The following is a 21,348-nucleotide window of genomic DNA, read 5'->3' as shown; positions in this document are numbered from 1 at the left end:
TGGGTTCTTGAGCACTGATGCTGTTGTCTTGGGGGGCACTACCTTGAGGCTGGGGCATAAACAGATATCATACAGGAGAATTGGAGATAGGTATGACAGGCACACTCTCACATGTTGCTGCATAGAATGAATACAGAGACGGTGATAGTATTTCAAATAGTGTGTTTATTTATATATCTAAATATTTAAAGTAGGTAAAATTGTTGATAGGGGTGGGGAGTCTTCTTTCTTGGATGGCTGTGTTGGGATTTAGGACGGATATTCGGCTGGGATGTATGAGAATATAGTGTTTAGTAGTAATTGTATGCCATCTTCGCTGAATACATCAAATACATAAAGTGTCAAGTGTTCAATTTAGTGCTGGGTACATAGATAGGCTGAGTACATAGATGTATAAAGGTAAACTTATGCTGAATACATAGAGTGCATAGAGTGCCAGATTTGGCGTGTATACGCTGAATAAAGTGTATTTAGTAGTAATTGTATGCCATGTTCATCTTCGTTGAATACATCAAATACATAAAATACATAAAGTGTCAAGTGTTAAATTTAGTGTTGTGTACACTATAAGCCACTGAGGAAGGAGCAGTAAATAGGCTTCGAAACGCATTTGGTAAAAGGAACTCGAGGGTCATACAAGTTAAATTTATTCAAAATCATTTGAATTATTGCTTTTCCGAAAGCCAATTACAAAGAGCTAAAAGCTAAAAGCCAATTGCGATCCGACACATTCCGTGCAGCAACATATGAGAGTGTGCCTGTCATACCTATCTACAATTCTTCTCTTACATTTTACGGCCTTTTGGGTGTGCCGATGACAGAGCACCTCATTCCATACTACTAAACTGGTGAGCCACTGTATAACGTATCTATTTTTGACAGATATCCTACAGCCCTATAGCAAAATTTAGTATGGGATCACCCCCAACTCCATGAGATTTTTGCCAATTTGTTATTATTATATATATATTTTTTAAGTTCTGCTTAAAGGGGTTGTGTCACTTCATCGAGTAACATTTATCATGTAGAGGAAGTTAATACAAGCCTCTTACTAATGTATTGTGATTGCCCATATTGCCTCCTTTGCTGGATGGATTAATTTTTCCATCACATTATACATTTCTCGTTTCCATGGCTATGACCACCCAGCAATCCATCAGCAAGGGCCGTGCTTGCACACTATAGGAAAAAGTGCTGGCCTCTCTGGTGGCCAGGACCGTGGGAGCTCACATGAGCTACTGCTTTTTCCTATAGTGTGCAAACACAGCCACCGGTGCTGGACTGCAGGGTAGACCTAACCATGTAAACGAGCAGTGAATAATGTGGTGAAAAAATGAATCAAGACAGCAAAGTAGGCAATATGGAAAATCACAATACATTAGTAAGTGGCTTGTATTAACTTTCTCTACATAGTAATTGCTATTAGCTGAAATGACACAACCCTTTTAAACTTCCCCATTTTATCTAACTTCTATGTCAGAAAAAGTGGCAGATGCTTCATAAATTTGGCGCTTACTATATTTATGGATGTATTTGCACCAGACAACTGGCATAAATACATTGATAAATTTCTACCATACAGCTCAATGTATCCTGCTTCCCTCATGCAGTGTGTTATAAAACTGCCTGATGCCCCCACTAGGGGGAGCTCAGTGCATAAGAAGTTATAAAGTTACCACTGAATATAATGGAAGCTGTAAAAATCTATTGTATTTTCATGTTGGGAAAAGACAAAGGCATTCAGCACCAGACAACCACTCCCCCCAGGCCCCATAGGATCACGTGGTCTGCCTTTATGGAAGGGTATGTGGGGTTTGGCATGGGGTTCAGTATTCAGGGAAAGTTAGAGTCAGGGTCAGTTATCGTCTGCTATCTTTGATTATTTTCATTTTTCTGCTCCATTACTTGTTAACATCATCTGTCTGCTATATTACCTGACTGAAATCTTCATTCTTTCCTTTCTGATGTTGATACTTTTTGCTATATATATTTCAAATGATCCTAGCCCATGTGCTAGAATACCCTTTTAAATATGTAAAGAGTTTATTTTAACAAGTGAAAAGAGCCACAATTATCATATTTTCCTATGTCGGTTACATAGTCCTTGGCGGATGAGCATCATCGTTCTTGAGAAGAATCAAAGTCTCAGAAAATTCTTCCTTGAATGGCAGATTTGTGGACCGTGTGGACGATGTTATTTTTATTTGCAAACAGGGAGAGCCACTACTTGAAGAATTTTTAAAAACATTAAATATAAATGACATAAATTAAATTTTCACCTCAAATATCAAAGACCAGACTGAGTTCTTAGATTTACTAATAAACAAACGTGGGAATAAATATTGTTGTAGTACGTCTCAGAAACCTACAGCAACAAACAATTTTATTTTATATTCCAGCTGTCACCTTCCAAGGTGGCTGATTAATATTCCCACTGGACAGTTCCGTAGAATTAGACGGAACTGCACAGATGATGATCAATTTGAAGGTGAAGCTATAAAAATTAGATCACAATTTATAAAGAAAAAATACCCTGTATAATCCATAGATAAGGCATTGGATACGGTAAGAAAATTGGAAAGAAAATCCTTTTTTAATGTTAAACAACAAGAAATAATCCATCACCAGTTTTTGGATATCAGGTTTATTTTCCCTTTTAATAACAATTATAAGAAACTACAGAGAATAATTAAATCACATTGGCCGCACCTTCTGAGTGATAAAATAGTAGGACACCTTCTACCCCACACACCAAAGATAACTTTTACAAAAACTCCCAATTTAGGCTTAAAGGTAGCCCCATCAGTTCCAAATAAGATTAAGAAAGACATTACTCTAGGCAGTTTTTTAAATATGAAAGGATTCCATAAATGTGGAAGATGTATAGGATCCAAAATGAATAACCAACCACGAAAAATTTTAGAGGTTCATTCCACTCAGAACTCATTTATTTGGGAAATTAAAGATTGTATCTCTTGCAAATCTTCGGGAGTCATATATTTAATTCAATGCCCATGCAATCGCCAATACATTGGCCGTACAAAGCGAACCCTTAAAATAAGAATCAATGAACATATAGCGAATATTAAAAAAGGCTACGAGAAACACTCCCTATCGAAACACTACAAAGAGGTCCGCAATAGCAATCCATTGAATACAAGATTTATGGCATTAGAAAAAATTAACAATCATTGGAGAGGAGGAAACTACATTCAAAAAATGTCTAGAGCAGAATCCAGGCAGATATACGAATTTGGGTCCCTTTGACCATTAGGACTGAACTCGGAATTAGAATTATTTGGCTTCCATTAGGGTCAGTGTCCTGGGTCCGATGGTAAATCACATGTCTGGCCGTTTACCGGCACTGTGATCTTCCCTCTGACTTGGGACTTCCTCCCATTTCCTCCCACTTCTACGACCTACCTTTTTTATATACGATGTGAACAACGCATCACCTATATGATGTCTGTCTCCTTTTTATTCCAAACATCATTATCCTTTTAAATATCAAAAATATTCTAGTGATAATTCAAATAAAAAATAGATCATCTACAACTAAAAAATAGATAGCAATAGATATAGGATTGGAAATTCCATATTGTGGTTATGATCGAGACACTGTTAGCAATATACTTTATTCATTAGATACCAAACACCCAAATGGATACTGTATCAATATTGCCCCATAGACGTAGGGTCTATCTTATGAACGAACACTTAATACACATTCTACCTATTAATACTAGTTTCTATTCCTTCTTAAATGGTCAGCACAAGATAGTTCAAGTATAATATAGAGATATCTCACATCCAATAAGAGGTTATATATCTTTAGGGAATAGTTACAAATGAATATAGTTCTGTACATCATATTAAATTTTTACTACATAGAGTTATCTACCGCAATGTGATATACATATTTATCAAAAAAACGCATTTATAGACTAAAAACCGCAACAATGCTGCATAAGAACCGCAAAGTACACTTGATGCAGATTAAAGCCAGAATTAAGTTCAATACAGTTTTGAAAGATTTAAGTAGAATTTTAGAGATATTTTACATATAATAAAAGGAAGAGTTACAAACTAATACAGTTTTATATATTGGATTTAATTTTTTATATACTGGATTTAATTTTCATTACATATAGTTATTTATCGCAACATAATATACTTATGGATCAATAAAACACATATATAGATGAAAAATCGCAACAATGCCGCATGGGAATTGCAGTGTTCACTACATGTAAGTTAAAGTCGGAATCTAATCCAGCCACCATATCTTATGGAGGATCCAGAAGGATATAAAAGAAGGAGGTTCAAAGATCCTAACATGACCACTGAGGAAGGGTTGTGGAATCATCCCGAAACGTAAAAATACATCGGATATCTTTCCAATACCTCCATAAAAATCTACGAAAAAGCATGGCCATGCAATCCTAAGTCTATAAGATCAGAATATTGAAGTTAATTGCCGAGACCACCGCTTTCTATCAACACTGGGAATACGCCAGAAAAGAAAAATCGAAAGTCTCATCTGATCCATCGTGATACTTGGTTGGAGACACGTGGGGTGAGACGCTACGGCGTTTCCTGCACCACTCGCACCATCTACCTCCTGGGACCATTCGAAAATAGCCCATTCTGTAAAAACATATACAGAAGGAGGTAAGATTGATTAACCATATTTGCTAATCTATAGTCTGAGTCGACTATTGAGTGGGTTGAAACGCTGATATGTGGTTGCTGCCTCTGTGACTGTATATACTATTTATCAAGTGACACGGGCAGTTAGACGCCATAGCGGCTTCCGCAGTTCCCATACCATCCACCTTCTGGGACAGTTTGAAAGTTACCTACTCTGCAATATACAGAAGAAAGTAAGATAAACTAATCTATTAACTTGCAATTCAAAGCCATCAATTAAGAGTCACACTGCACGTTAATTCTATTTTTGGATATTTTTACACTAATCACGTGTGACCAGGATCATTGTTGGTATTTTAGAGAATCACACATCCAATTGTGTTGGAGTTTTTTCATATTTTTCATATTTTTATTTTCATTTTTATATTTTTTGGATATATATTCACATTTTTTCATTTTTAATTTGTTCACCTTTGTACTTTTGGGACTATTAATACTACCTGTTACATTTATCTGATCGATATTTATTTATATCAACATACCAGGAAGATTTAGGTAACCTCCTACCGTTGCTATTGTTACCGCAATGCTGCTATTATTTAATGTTGCTAGTGTTATCATCTATGCTATCACCATTTTAATATATTTTAATAAGATATCTATATCATTATCTTATTAATAAACCAATTGCACAGGACGCCATAGTGTGAGTGCTCGCTTACCCCTTTTTTCTACGCATAAGTACTGACTTTTGCTTCTTTTATTAATAAAATTGAGATATTTTTCTATTTTTGTTGGTATACACTTTTTCTTTTTGTAGGTTGTTTTTGTAATCAAATTGACCATCACCCGGAGTCAAAAGTCCCCTTCCATACTCCAAGGACAAATTGGGGACAAACAATAGGTTAATTAGCATTGTGACTGAAAAACATTTTTTATTTGGTCTGGCAGCTGTGGTTCTCATATCTGGAAAGTTCATTCTACAGCTAACATACTTTCCTACAGTTTTAATTATGGGTGGCTCTTCCCCTTGTCTGTCTTGTCTTCTTTCCAAGTTTACCCACTCAACACAGCAAGGCCTGGTTTTTCTTTTTCTTCAATGGAGTCCGTTATAACTATTATTTCTTTTTTTCCTTCCTTTTGGGTATAGATATTGGAAAATGTATTCTTTTATTTTATGTTATGTTATGCTAATTTATAATTGGTATCCTCATTGTACTGTAACAAAAACTGTTTAATCTCTTGTTTGAATAGACATATCATCTTTTTATTTTTCCTGTTCAAACTGAAAAACTCTGAATAAAAACTTATGACAGTAAGCTATGAAAATGTAGATCCTTTAAATGCACCCTGTGATCTGATCCTATTCATTAACTAAGATTATGCTGATAGATGTGATTGCTCGCAGTCGCAGTCTGTAATCTTACGATCCTGGAAGAAAAAAGTTCAAATCCCTCCATAGGAAGCAGCATAGGGCACGCTCTTAGTTATTAAAACTGGATGAGGAATAACAAATTGTAATTAGCTCAATCTGGATTTGTAATCCTTCTTAACTATACAATATCTAAGAGAGTGCCTTGGGTGTGCTTGGATGGAAATTTTAACATCTTGCAAGCCTTCTACAATAGGCAATAAGATTTAAGCCTCATGCACATGATGTATGTATTTCTCAGTCTACAAACTATGGATCTGCAAAATATGGATACCAGCTGTGTGCGTCCAGCAATTTCCACTGGTCCTATTGTCAAAATGCCTGTTCTTGTCTGCAGCAGGTTCTATTTTTTTGCGGGATGCACATGTAGACATATGGAGGCAGACAGCACATGGTGTGATGTCCGCATTTTCGTGACCTCATTGAAATTAATGGGTCCGCATTTAATCCAGAAAAAAAGCGGATTAAATGCGGAAAAAATACAGTTGTGTGCGTGAGGCCTTAGGGTGCTTTCACACATACTGTAGGTTTTTAGTGATGTTTTTGCATCAGTGCTTTCTGCTACTTTTCTTTTTGCAGTAAAGACACCAGCTCGAAATATTAGCTGAAGGTCTATGGGAAATCTGAAATATAACTCACACAAGTATTTTTTTTTGCTACTGGCGTCTTTCATTATTATTAGGTGGTGTTTTTTTTGTCTTTATGGCTTCTTTTTAAAAATGCAGCTTGGTGTACTGTAGCTCTTGGTGTTTTTTTTCAGGTATTTTCACCTCATCTTCTCTATAGGTAAAAATGCCATGAAGAAAATACTATTAGTAAGACACACAGATTTACTAATCCTAAAGATGACGTATACTTAGACCGTCTGTCTAGACCTGCAGCAGATTTATTACAGGGGCTCAGGCTGGATGATAAATCTGGTGCAGGGTCAGGCACTTTTCTCAGACTCTGTACTAAGTTGATAAGGCTGATTTGTCAGCCTGCATTTGTGGGAGGGGCGGAGGCTCTTCATATACAAGCCACAGCCTCACTCACAGGCGTGCGTTCTCAGGTGCACTCCTTCAGCCACGGGAGGACATCGATAGGACCTCGTACATTATGACCTTCTTAGCTTATTGCCATATTGGCCTTAGACTCTCTCACAACACAGTTAAATTGTATTTGGCCTAACCTCAGACTCCCTACAACCACAATGAATCGGGTTTTGGACAAGGTCCAGCATTTCCTCATGGTGGAAGATTCAGATAGTAGGTCGGTCTTCACGTCTCAAGCATTAAAACAATTCTCAGGGGCACACAGTAGAACAACGCGCGGACCACAGCTAGCAGATAGCTGTTGTCTGGGGAACTATTCAAGGATTCTCTTCCTATCTACATGGTTCTTTGGCCCTCATTCCTGCATAGTCTAGGCAGTTAGGTTTCGGTCCCACGATCTCCTGAGGCTAGGGCATTGCCAGTACTTGCACTAGAGCCAAAACTTTACAGGTTCAGTTGGTTTTCATGATCCATTTCTCAACGTATTCCCGGTACTCCATTCTGCTTCGGGGGCAGTATCCGCAATATTGAGCATCATGTCTCTGGCCTTGTCATCCACAAGACGGGTTGTAGGTCTCCTTCTGGCCTTGCCTCACACCCCTCGACCTTTTGCTCTAGATCCCTGACGTCTTGCAGTTGGCTTGGGGATCAGTTTGCACATGCCATTCGAGTTCTTTTTCTACCCTACTTGGCTTGGTTTTTGCCCACTTATAGGCCTACCCTCAATCATGGCTTAGGGCACACAACAGCCATTTAGTCAGGTTAGTTAAGACACGCCTAGCTGGGTTAGGTTGTTTCTCTCCCCAGGGTTCTTCGGAGATCTCTTGGCCGTAGCCATGGCCACAAGTTGGTAAGGCTGATTTGTCAGCCTGCATTTGTGGGAGGGGCGGAGGCCCTTCATATACGAGCCACAGCCTCACTCACAGGTGCCCCACCCTCCCTCCCTTATCTTCTCACTTCCACAGGGTATGCCCACTTATAGGCCTACCCTCGATCATGGCTTAGGGCACACAACAGCAATTTAGTCAGGTTAGTTAAGACACGCCTAGCTGGGTTAGGTTTTTCCCGTTGTTTCTCTCCCCAGGGTTCTTCAGACATCTCTTGGCCGTAGCCATGACCACAATTACTGGTTACTAGTGTTGATCACGAATATTCGAATTGCAAATTTTTATTGCGAATATCAGCACTTCGAGAATTCGCGAATATTTAGAATATAGTGATATATATTCATAATTTTGAATATTCGAGATTTTTTTAAATCAGTACACATGATTAGGGATGAGCGAACCCGAACTGTATAGTTCGGGTTCGTACCGAATTTTGGGGTGACCGTGACACGGACCCGAACATTTTCGTAAAAGTCCGGGTTCGGGTTCGGTGTTCAGCGCTTTCTTGGCGCTTTTTGAAAGGCTGCAAAGCAGCCAATCAACAAGCGTCATACTACTTGCCCCAAGAGGCCATCACAGCCATGCCTACTATTGGCATGGCTGTGATTGGCCAGTGCAGCATGTGACCTAGCCTCTATATAAGCTTGGGTCAAGTAGCGCTGCACGTCACTCTGCTGTTACAAGTGTAGGGAGAGGTTGCAGCTGCGACGTTAGGGCGAGATTAGGCAGTGATTAACTCCTCCAAAAGACTTCATTCAGTGATCGATCTACAGCTGTGGATCATTGTACTGCTGCTATTCAATTGCTCACTGTTTTTAGGCTGCCCAGAGCGTTTTTCATTCACTTTTTTCTGGGTTGATCGGCGGCCATTTTGTGTCTTGTGGTGCGCCAGCACAAGCTGCCACCAAGTACATTTAACCATCAATAGTGTGGTTATTTTTTGGCTATATCCTACATCAGGGTCAAGCTGAGCCTGTCACCAAGTGCATTTAACCATCAATAGTGTGGTTATTTTTTGGCCATATACTACATCAGGGGCAAGCTGAGCCTGTCACAAAGTGCATTTAACCATCAATAGTGTGGTTGTTTTTTGGCCATATACTACATCAGGGGCAAGCTGAGCCTGTCACTAAGTGCATTTAACCATCAATAGTGTGGTTATTTTTCGGCTATATCCTACATCAGGGTCAAGCTGTCATCAAGTGCATTTAACCATCAATAGTGTGGTTATTTTTTGGCCATATACTACATCAGGGGCAAGCTCAGCCTGTCAGCAAGTGCATTTAACCATCAATAGTGTGGTTATTTTTTGGCTATATCCTACATCAGGGTCAAGCTGTCATCAAGTGCATTTAACCACCAATAGTGTGGTTATTTTTTGGCCATATACTACATCAGGGGCAAGCTGAGCCTGTCACAAAGTGCATTTAACCATCAATAGAGTGGTTATTTTTTGGCTATATCCTACATCAGGGTCAAGCTGAGCCTGTCACAAAGTGCATTTAACCATCAATAGTGTGGTTATTTTTTGGCCATATACTACATCAGGGGCAAGCTGAGCCTGTCACGAAATGCATTTAACCATCAATAGTGTGGTTATTTTTTGGCTATATCCTACATCAGGGTCAAGCTGAACCTGTCACCAAGTTATTCTCAATAACTTCACACACACGCTACAGTGCAATTCCAAGTCTAATTCTGTGTGTAAACGTATACCTGTCACCCAGCGCCTAAAAAATAGGCCTCAAATTTATATTCATCCAAATCTGTCATTATTGCTTTAGCTGGTCAAGTTATTTAGTGTCCGTCAAAGCACAGTTTTTGTTCTGGGTTGAAATACAATTCCCAATTTTGCAATTCTCTAAATTAGTGGTTTCTGCTGTATCAGGCCTACTTTAAATCTATCCCTAAAAGGGTATATAAGATTCAAGGTGCAGATAGGGTAATTCTCAATAACTTCACACACACACACGTTACTGTGCAGATCCAAGTCTAATTCTGTCCGTAAACGTATACCTGTCACCCAGCGCCTAAAAAATAGGCCTCAAATTTATATTCATCCAAATCTGTCATTATTGCTTTAGCTGGTCAAGTTATTTAGTGTCCGTCAAAGCACAGTTTTTGTTCTGGGTTGAAATACAATTCCCAATTTTGCAATTCTCTAAATTAGTGGTTTCTGCTGTATCAGGCCTACTTTAAATCTATCCCTAAAAGGGTATATTAGATTCAAGGTGCTGATAGGGTAATTCTCAATAACTTCACACACACGCTACTATGCAGATCCAAGTTTAATTCTGTCCGTAAACGTATACCTGTCACCCAGCGCCTAAAAAATAGGCCTCAAATTTATATTCATCCAAATCTGTCATTATTGCTTTAGCTGGTCAAGTTATTTAGTGTCCGTCAAAGCACAGTTTTTGTTCTGTGTTGAAATACAATTCCCAATTTTGCAATTCTCTAAATTAGTGGTTTCTGCTGTATCAGGCCTACTTTAAATCTATCCCTAAAAGGGTATATTAGATTCAAGGTGCTGATAGGGTAATTCTCAATAACTTCACACACACGCTACTGTGCAGATCCAAGTCTAATTCTGTCCGTAAACGTATACCTGTCACCCAGCGCCTAAATAATAGGCCTCAAATTTATATTCAGCTAAATCTGTCATTACTGCTGTGCCTGTATTAGTGTAATACGGTACCTAAATAGATAGCCAGATAGTGTTAGGTGTCTGTAAAAAAAGGCCTGAATTTTAATTCAATACATTGGGCCAAATAATATTTTTCTTATTGTGGTGAACGGTAACAATGAGGAAAACATCTAGTAAGGGACGCGGACATGGTCGTGGTGGTGTTAGTGGACCCTCTGGTGCTGGGAGAGGACGTGGCCGTTCTGCCAAAGCCACACGTCCTAGTGAACCAACTACCTCAGGTCCCAGTAGCCAGCAGAATTTACAGCGATATTTTGTGGGCCCAATGCCGTTCTATGGATGGTAAGGCCTGAGCAGGTACAGGCATTAGTCAATTGGGTGGCCGACAGTGGATCCAGCACGTTCACATTATCTCCCACCCAGTCTTCTGCAGAAAGCGCACAGATGGCGCATGAAAACCAAGCCCATCAGTCTGTTACATCACCCCCATGCATATCAGGGAAACTGTCTGAGCCTCAAGTTATGCAGCAGTCTCTTATGCTGTTTGAAGACTCTGCTGGCAGGGTTTCCCAAGGGCATCCACCTAGCCCTTCCCCAGGGGTGGAAGAGATAGAATGCACTAACGCACAACCACTTATGTTTCCTGATGATGAGGACATGGGAATACCACCTCAGCACGTCTCTGATGATGACGAAACACAGGTGCCAACTGCTGCGTCTTTCTGCAGTGTGCAGACTGAACAGGAGGTCAGGGGTCAAGACTGGGTGGAAGACGATGCAGGGGACGATGAGGTCCTAGACCCCACATGGAATAAAGGTCGTGCCACTGACTTTCACAGTTCGGAGGAAGAGGCAGTGGTGAGACCGAGCCAACAGCGTAGCAAAAGAGGGAGCAGTGGGCAAAAGCAGAACACCCGCCGCCAAGAGACTACGCCTGCTACGGACCGCCGCCATCTGGGACCGAGCACCCCAAAAGCAGCTTCAAGGAGTTCCCTGGCATGGCACTTCTTCAAACAATGTGCTGACGACAAGACCCGAGTGGTTTGCACGCTGTGCCATCAGAGCCTGAAGCGAGGCATTAACGTTCTGAACCTTAGCACAACCTGCATGACCAGGCACCTGCATGCAAAGCATGAACTGCAGTGGAGTAAACACCTTAAAAACAAGGAAGTCATTCAGGCTCCCCCTGCTATCTCTTCTGCTGCTGCCGCCTCGGCCTCTTCTGCTGCTGCCGCCTCGGCCTCTTCCTCCGCCTCTGGAGGAACGTTGGCACCTGCCGCCCAGCAAACATGGGATGTACCACCAACACCACCACCTGCGTCACCAAGCATCTCAACCATGTCACACAGCAGCGTTCAGCTCTCCATCTCACAAACATTTGAGAGAAAGCGTAAATTCCCACCTAGCCACCCTCGATCCCTGGCCCTGAATGCCAGCATTTCTAAACTACTGGCCTATGAAATGCTGTCATTCAGGCTGGTGGACACAGACAGCTTCAAACAGCTCATGTCGCTTGCTGTCCCACAGTATGTTGTTCCCAGCCGGCACTACTTCTCCAAGAGAGCCGTGCCTTCCCTGCACAACCAAGTATCCGATAAAATCAAGTGTGCACTGCGCAACGCCATCTGTGGCAAGGTCCACCTAACCACAGATACGTGGACCAGTAAGCACGGCCAGGGACGCTATATCTCCCTAACTGCACACTGGGTAAATGTAGTGGCGGCTGGGCCCCAGGCGGAGAGCTGTTTGGCGCACGTCCTTCCGCCGCCAAGGATCGCAGGGCAACATTCTTTGCCTCCTGTCTCCTCCTCCTCCTACTCAGCTTCCTCCTCCTCTTCTTCCACCTGCTCATCCAGTCAGCCACACACCTTCACCACCAACTTCAGCACAGCCCGGGGTAAACGTCAGCAGGCCATTCTGAAACTCATATGTTTGGGGGACAGGCCCCACACCGCACAGGAGTTGTGGCGGGGTATAGAACAACAGACCAACGAGTGGTTGCTGCCGGTGAGCCTCAAGCCCGGCCTGGTGGTGTGCGATAATGGGCGAAATCTTGTTGCATCTCTGGGACTAGCCCGTTTGACGCACATCCCTTGCCTGGCGCATGTGCTGAATTTGGTGGTGCAGAAGTTCATTCGCAACTACCCCGACATGTCAAGATGCTGCATAAAGTGCGGGCCGTCTGTTCGCGCTTCCGGCGTTCACATCCTGCCGCTGCTCGCCTGTCTGCGCTACAGCGTAACTTCGGCCTTCCCGCTCACCGCCTCATATGCGACGTGCCCACCAGGTGGAACTCCACCTTGCACATGCTGGACAGACTGGGCGAGCAGCGGCAGGCCATAGTGGAGTTTCAGCTGCAGCACGCACGGGTCAGTCGCACTGCGGAACAGCACCACTTCACCACCAATGACTGGGCCTCCATGCGAGACCTGTGTGCCCTGTTGCGCTGTTTCGAGTACTCCACCAACATGGCCAGTGGCGATGACGCCGTTATCAGCCTTACAATACCACTTCTATGTCTCTTGAGAAAACACTTAGGGCGATGATGGAAGAGGAGGTGGCCCAGGAGGAGGAGGAGGAGGAGGAAGAGGGGTCATTTTTAGCACTTTCAGGCCAGTCTCTTCAAAGTGACTCAGAGGGAGGTTTTTTGCAACAGCAGAGGCCAGGTACAAATGTGGCCAGACAGGGCCCATGTCACGGCTGAGGATGGGGGAAATCCTCAGCCGTGTGGAGCCCGGTGATGTTTCGGCTGCTTGGCCATGAAGACAGGATTAGGGAGCAGGTCACCTCCTAAACGCATCCCTAACCTGACCCTGGCTCCTAGCTACATGAGCCAACCTTGATGGTAGGAGGGCCCATGCTCCGGAACCTAAAAGTCCCTGCTAGCCCTCAAGATGACCCTCACCTAGGAGCTGAGTAAGACAAGCCCACTCCTCCTAGACACGGAGGAGCAGGAGTCTCAACGGCCAAGCTGCAGGAAAAGGGGAGACATAAACAGCTCTATGGATATGGCAGGTGAACAAAGAGTTCCACCTACCTGCCACAGCCTTGCTGACTGGATCCCTGTGTTAGCAGGGTGCAGATCACAAAGGCATCCCCACACAGGGACCCAGATCCATAGCTGCACAAAATCACATATAAAACATCACACGGACATCACACATAACTAGAAATAACTTAAAGCGACATTATGGTTTATGACCACAGGGGTGGCTCTTACTGGCAGGTAAGAAATACATGAGGCTGCTCTCAGCTAAGCATGGCTGAAGCAACCTGCAGGCCTACAAAAGCAATGAGGCTTTATAGGCCAAGAAGCCACACCCCACAGTCGGACACACCCAGTGATCACACACACTAGGAAGGGGATTAACCCTTCCAAAACCAGGGAAGGGAAAACACCACTTAAAGGGGACGTGCACACAATAACATAAAACACAAGTGCACACATACACACCTCACACAAAACCGCATGCGCAGCGTAGCGAGCTGCATGGCACAGCTCAGCCTGCTACGCTGCCACATACATACTGTTGCCAGCGGCAACCACAGGTGAGGCCAATACCACAGCCCTCACCTGTGATTGAACACCAATGAAAACCGCTGACAACCGCATGCGGTTCAGGAGTCACGGTCATAGCCATGGCCGTGACACTCCCACCCCTCAAAGCCCCCCCACCAAAAAAAGACACGTGAGGGACTCAGACAAGGGGATAGGAGAAGGGGACGTCCACTCTCAGTGCCGGTTCTAAAAAGGGGTCGCTGTCAGCTGCATCCTCTCCCGGCTCACACTAGCCAGTCCGACGAGGACTGCAGCCCGCACCAGCAACAAAGAGAAAAGAACCACTGAGAGATGGACGAGGGGACTCTCCACTCACGTCCCCACTCCAGTCGCTGCCAGCAGACACTCCTAACCAGCACGCAGCCGGACCACTTACGGAGTGCTGCCAGCAGACGACCAGAGATGGGAACATGGAGAGGGACGAGGGATCCCCAACACAGACACGGAAGGTAAGGTGGCGGGGAATAAGCCACCAACCGTGCCGTAAACGGAGAACCCCCAGGAACGCTCTCCCTCCGGAGAACGCGCATGCAGGCCACATTGATATGGCACTGCATGCTGCACCCTCTTTCGAAGGTGTGCAGACCGCACACCAAACAAACACCACGTGTGCTAAAATATCAGGGGACGCCAAACGAACACGGTGAGGAAGTGGCAGGGAAAATCCACTCACCGTGCCGTCACTGGCGAGACCCCCAGAACGCTCTCCCTCCGAAGAGCGCGCATGTACCCCTTCCGCAGACGGCGGTACATGCTACACCCTCTTTCGAGGGAATGCATACTCCCACCCCTCAAAGCCCCTCCCAACAACAAAAGGGGAAAGTAGGTGAGGCATAGAAAACAATGGGAGGGGGGGGGGGAGGGGAAAGACAAACAAAAGGGGACACCAACACGGACAACGGTGAGCGAGGAATGGCGGGGAACGCCACTCACCGCGCCGTAAACGGTGAAACCCCCATAACGCTCTCCCTCCGGAGAACGCGCATGCACCCCATCCGTAGATAGCGGTGCATGCTTTACCCTCTTCCGAGGGCGCGCCACGTAAGAAGCGACTGTGGTCATACTGTCACGGCTGAGGATGGGGGAAATCCTCAGCCGTGTGGAGCCCGGTGATGTTTCGGCTGCTTGGCCATGAAGACAGGATTAGGGAGCAGGTCACCTCCTAAACGCATCCCTAACCTGACCCTGGCTCCTAGCTACATGAGCCAACCTTGATGGTAGGAGGGCCCATGCTCCGGAACCTAAAAGTCCCTGCTAGCCCTCAAGATGACCCTCACCTAGGAGCTGAGTAAGACAAGCCCACTCCTCCTAGACACGGAGGAGCAGGAGTCTCAACGGCCAAGCTGCAGGAAAAGGGGAGACATAAACAGCTCTATGGATATGGCAGGTGAACAAAGAGTTCCACCTACCTGCCACAGCCTTGCTGACTGGATCCCTGTGTTAGCAGGGTGCAGATCACAAAGGCATCCCCACACAGGGACCCAGATCCATAGCTGCACAAAATCACATATAAAACATCACACGGACATCACACATAACTAGAAATAACTTAAAGCGACATTATGGTTTATGACCACAGGGGTGGCTCTTACTGGCAGGTAAGAAATACATGAGGCTGCTCTCAGCTAAGCATGGCTGAAGCAACCTGCAGGCCTACAAAAGCAATGAGGCTTTATAGGCCAAGAAGCCACACCCCACAGTCGGACACACCCAGTGATCACACACACTAGGAAGGGGATTAACCCTTCCAAAACCAGGGAAGGGAAAACACCACTTAAAGGGGACGTGCACACAATAACATAAAACACAAGTGCACACATACACACCTCACACAAAACCGCATGCGCAGCGTAGCGAGCTGCATGGCACAGCTCAGCCTGCTACGCTGCCACATACATACTGTTGCCAGCGGCAACCACAGGTGAGGCCAATACCACAGCCCTCACCTGTGATTGAACACCAATGAAAACCGCTGACAACCGCATGCGGTTCAGGAGTCACGGTCATAGCCATGGCCGTGACAGCCCACTACTGGAGGACGAGGAGGAGGTGGAGGAGGATGAGGATGAAGCATGTTCACAGCGGGGTGGCACCCAACGCAGCTCAGGCCCATCACTGCTGCGTGGCTGGGGGGAAACGCAGGACGATGACGATACGCCTCCCACAGAGGACAGCTTGTCCTTACCTCTGGGCAGCCTGGCACACATGAGCGACTACATGCTGCAGTGCCTGCGCAACGACAGCAGAGTTGCCCACATTTTAACGTGTGCGGACTACTGGGTTGCCACCCTGCTGGATCCACGGTACAAAGACAATGTGCCCACCTTACTTCCTGCACTGGAGCATGATAGTAAGATGCGGGAGTACAAGCGCACATTGGTAGACGCGCTACTGAGAGCATTCCCAAATGTCACAGGGGAACAAGTGGAAGCCCAAGGCGAAGGCAGAGGAGGAGCAAGAGGTCGCCAACGCAGCTGTGTCACGGCCAGCTCCTCTGAGGGCAGGGTTAGCATGGCAGAGATGTGGAAAAGTTTTGTCACCACGCCACAGCTAACTGCACCACCACCTGATAAGGAACGTGTTAGCAGGAGGCAACATTTCAATAACATGGTGGAACAGTACCTGTGCACACCCCTCCACGTACTGACTGATGGTTCGGCCCCATTCAACTTCTGGGTCTCCAAATTGTCCACGTGGCCAGATCTAGCACTTTATGCCTTGGAGGTGCTGGCCTGCCCGGCGGCCAGCGTTTTGTCTGAACGTGTATTCAGCATGGCAGGGGGCGTCATTACAGACAAACGCAGCCGCCTGTCTACAGCCAATGTGGACAAGCTGACGTTCATAAAAATGAACCAGGCATGGATCCCACAGGACCTGTCCATCCCTTGTGCAGATTAGACATTAACTACCTCCCTTTAACCATATATTATTGTACTCCAGGGCACTTCCTCATTCAATCCTATTTTTATTTTCATTTTACCATTATATTGCGGGGCAACCCAAAGTTGAATGAACCTCTCCTCTGTCTGGGTGCCGGGGCCTAAAAATATCTGACAGTGGCCTGTTCCAGTGGTGGGTGACATGAAGCCAGATTCTCTGCTATGGGACCTCTCTCCTCTGCCTGGGTGCCTGGGCCTAAATATGTGACAATGGACTGTTCCAGTGGTGGGTGACGTGAAGCCTGATTCTCTGCTATGACATGAAGACTGATTCTCTGCTGACATGAAGCCTGAATCTCTGTTATGGGACCTCTCTCCTCTGCCTGGGTCCCGGGGCCTAAATATATCTGACAGTGGCCTGTTCCAGTGGTGGGTGACATGAAGCCTGATTCTCTGCTATGACATGAAGACTGATTCTCTGCTGAGTCGCTGACATGAAGCCTGAATCTCTGTAATGGGACCTCTCTCCTCTATCTGGGTGCCGGGGCCTAAATTATATGACAACGGACTGTTCCAATGTTGGGTGACGTGAAGCATGATTCTCTGCTATGACATGAAGACTGATTCTCTGCTGACATGAAGCCTGAATCTCTGTTATGAGACCTCTCTCCTCTGTCTGGGTGCCGGGGCCTAAAAATATCTGACAGTGGCCTGTTCCAGTGGTGGGTGACATGAAGCCTGATTCTCTGCTATGACATGAAGACTGATTCTCTGCTGACATGAAGCCTGATTCTCTGCTGACATGAAGCCTGATTCTCTGCTATGGGACCTCTCTCCAATTGATATTGGTTAATTTTTATTTATTTTATTTTTATTTTAATTCATTTCCCTATCCACATTTGTTTGCAGGGGATTTAACTACATTTTGCTGCCTTTTGCAGCCCTCTAGCCCTTTCCTGGGCTGTTTTACAGCCTTTTTAGTGCCGAAAAGTTTGGGTCCCCATTGACTACAATGGGGTTCGGGTTCGGGACGAAGTTCGGATCCCGAACCCGAACATTTCCGGGAAGTTCGGCCGAACTTCTCGAACCCGAACATCCAGGTGTTCGCTCAATTCTACACATGATCCCTCCCTGCTTCTAGCTTGTGGGCCAATGAGAAGGCTGCAATATCTTTAACTTTAGGAGTAGTGTTGATTGCGAATTTTCGTTATGAGAGTCAATGAGATCGTGAAAACTCAGATCCGATGGTATATTCTAACTCCCAGGCGTTCCCATGGTGACAGGGATGCTTGTCGGGGAGGAGTATGCCAAAGTGGAACAACTGTACAGATTTTTTTTTTAAAAAAGACTAATATTCAAAAAAAATTATATATTCGTTTTTTAGAATATTTGTAATATTCTAAAACAAGAATATATAGCAATATAGGGAATATTCAAAAAAAATGAATGTAGAACAATTTAGCTAATATAGTGCTATAATCTTTTTTATAATAGTTGTAATTTTTTCCAATCTGAACTTCAGATGAGAAAAAAAATTACAACTATTAGACAAAGATGATTATAGCACTATATTAGCTAAATTGCTCTATATTCGTTTTTTCAAATATTCGCTATATATTTGTTTTTTAGAATATTCGTAATATTCTAAAACAAGAATATATAGCAATATAGCAGCCTTCTCATTGGCCCACAAGCTAGAAGCAGGGAGGGATCATGTGTACTGATTAAAAAAAAAAAAAAAATAGAATATTGGCTATATTGCTATATATTCTTGTTTTAGAATATTACGAATATTCCAAAAAACGAATATATAGCGCTATATCAAATATATTAGTTTTTTTGAATATTTGTCTTTTTTTTCCATCTGAAGTCATGACTCCTCCCTGCTTAAGTTACTTAAGCAGGGAGGAATCATGACTTCAGATGGAAAAAAAGACGAATATTCTAAAAAACTAATATATAGCACTAATTTCTATAGTGCTATATATTCGTTTTTGACCCATGCCTGTATTGATCGCGTAATATTCGCATATTACAAGATCATTACCTTGCCGATTTTTAGAGTAAAATAATGCAGAATATAACGAAATTTTCGAATTCTCGAATATTCAACGAATATTCTATGAAATATTCACGAAATATCGCGAATTTGAATATGACCCCTGCCGTTTATCACTACAGGTTACTGGTTGGCTTACTTTGAGATTGATTTTTTTGCCAGAATTGTGGCACAATTTAGGTGCAAAATGGAACATCTTGTTCCTTCCCTTTTCCACTAATCCACTCTCCCTTCTTGAGCATGCCGGAAAAAAGTGTAGAAACCCTAGACGCGCCACATTGTGCTATTTTTAGATCGTTTTATGGAGCAGACACATTATTAAATCTGGGCCACAGTGTGTAATAAACACCAGAAAAACTGCCACAAAAACAGGGGGAAAAACGGCAGGTGGCAAAAAAATATATAAAAAAAAACTTGCTCTTATTCTGGGTCAAATTCATATATGTAGGGACCCTTACTTTTGCACTTGACCAAAGTCACGTATAATGAAAAATACAAATAGTTTTTGTAAGGACTGCATATGCACAGATTCTCTTAACTAGTAGCATTACAGATTTTTTTCCCCCCATATATATTTGATAGAAAAAAAATCTCTAAGTCTCAGTTATGAAATCAGAGGCATACAGTGGAATACTGGAAACTCCATCTTCCATAGCAGCCCTATTACATGTTCAACTCCATATAAAACAGAGCTGTAATTTCATGGACAACTATTAAGATAATTTGACACTTCTAGGGGGTCTTTGTTTCTTGAGTGTATGCCACCTAGGTGTCTATTCTAATCTAAAACAACCTTCTGAGTTTATGTAATATGGATTTACTTTTTCTTAAACTGCAATGACAATGACAAGCTTTAATATTATGTAATATAGTAATATAATGTAATATGGATTTCACATTACCGGTATGTAATATGAAGTATAATGTAATATAGCTGTAATGTAATATAATGTAATAAGAAGCTGTAATAATGTAACAATGTGTCAAAAGAGTCTGCTAACAGAAGAATATTTTAATTTTTTAAGAGCAATCTGTCTATGGTGTTCAAACCAAGAACAGCCTAAATTAGTGAAGATACCATTGGCAAAACCCTAGGTTACTTTAATTGACCCCATCATTTTGCTAAAATCTGTCTTGAAAAGCTCCAGCACTGGAGCTATCAATGCACAGCATGTACTGATAAGTCCTCCTATTGATGAGCTCCTGAATCTCCCTGTCTCCTGCCGCTGATGGACAGTTTATTTCCAACTGCAGTCAATGGGCGGAGAGTGGGGAGAGCCGAGACCTCATGAATATTAAGACTCATTGGCCCTTCATTGCGTATTGAACACTGGAGCTGTTCAATGCATATTTTAGCAAAATGACTCGGTGAAGTAAAGAAAGTTAAAGGGTTTCTGTCACCCCAATTTTCGCTATTAAACAGGCTGACATTATGCATGTGAAAATGTCATCTGAATTTAACTCTGCATTTCTTTTATTTAAGTATGCCCCCGTTTGTGTAATTTAAATTTTTATTCTATGCAAATTAGCTCCTGCTCCTAATGGCTTCGTTCGCCCACCTCATTTCCACGCCCTTCTGTCTTGATTGACAGCTCGCTGGCTGCCGGCTTCCTCACTGCGCCTGCGCGGAATACTGAACGGGACAGCGCAGACGCAAGATTTACATGGCAGACAGGGCCAGCAGGAGAACCAACGCTGGCCTGGCCCTGTCAATCAAGACAGAAGGGCGTGGAAATGAGATGGGCGAATGGAGCCTCTAGGAGCTGGTGCAACTCCCCCCCCCCCCTGCTCCTAGAGGCTAATTTGCATATAATAAAAGTTAAATTTACACGAAAACGGGGGCATACTTAAATAAAAGCAGAGTTAAATTCAGGTGACATTTTCACATGCATAATGTCTGCCTGTTTAATAGTGAAAATTGGGGTGACAGAAACCCTTTAGGGAGATCAGTCACTAATTTATGCTGCCTTTAGTTAGGGCACCAGACAGATTCCCTTTCATTAGTTCACATCTAGTAAAATGTAAGATCCAGTCCAAAAAAAATCTAATTAGCAATAGGTGACAGCTACCAGTATCTACCAGCATAACCTTCTTGTCCTTGGACCCAATGAACACTTGCCAATCCCAGTAGTCAGAAATAAAGTGTTATGAGCGTCTTCCCATACTACTAGATGATAACCAGAAATTTAAGAGGATATACT

The 21,348-nt window shown here is 43.5% G+C and overlaps 1 long non-coding RNA gene across 1 annotated transcript; it reads right to left on the bottom strand.

The window, feature by feature from the left end:
- Positions 1-6,728: 6,728 nt before the first annotated feature.
- Positions 6,729-20,376, bottom strand: LOC120991566. The gene is made up of 2 exons (XR_005776724.1): positions 20,248-20,376; positions 6,729-6,862 (listed from the first exon to the last, which is right to left on the bottom strand). It is a non-coding gene; the product is annotated as an uncharacterized LOC120991566 (long non-coding RNA).
- Between the last annotated feature and the right edge of the window lie 972 nt (positions 20,377-21,348).

Source organism: Bufo bufo, chromosome 2, assembly GCF_905171765.1.
Source record: "Bufo bufo chromosome 2, aBufBuf1.1, whole genome shotgun sequence".
NCBI classification, from domain to species: Eukaryota; Metazoa; Chordata; class Amphibia; order Anura; family Bufonidae; genus Bufo; species Bufo bufo.
Note: the sequence above shows the minus strand (reverse complement) of the source record. Positions and strands in the feature narration are given on the sequence as shown.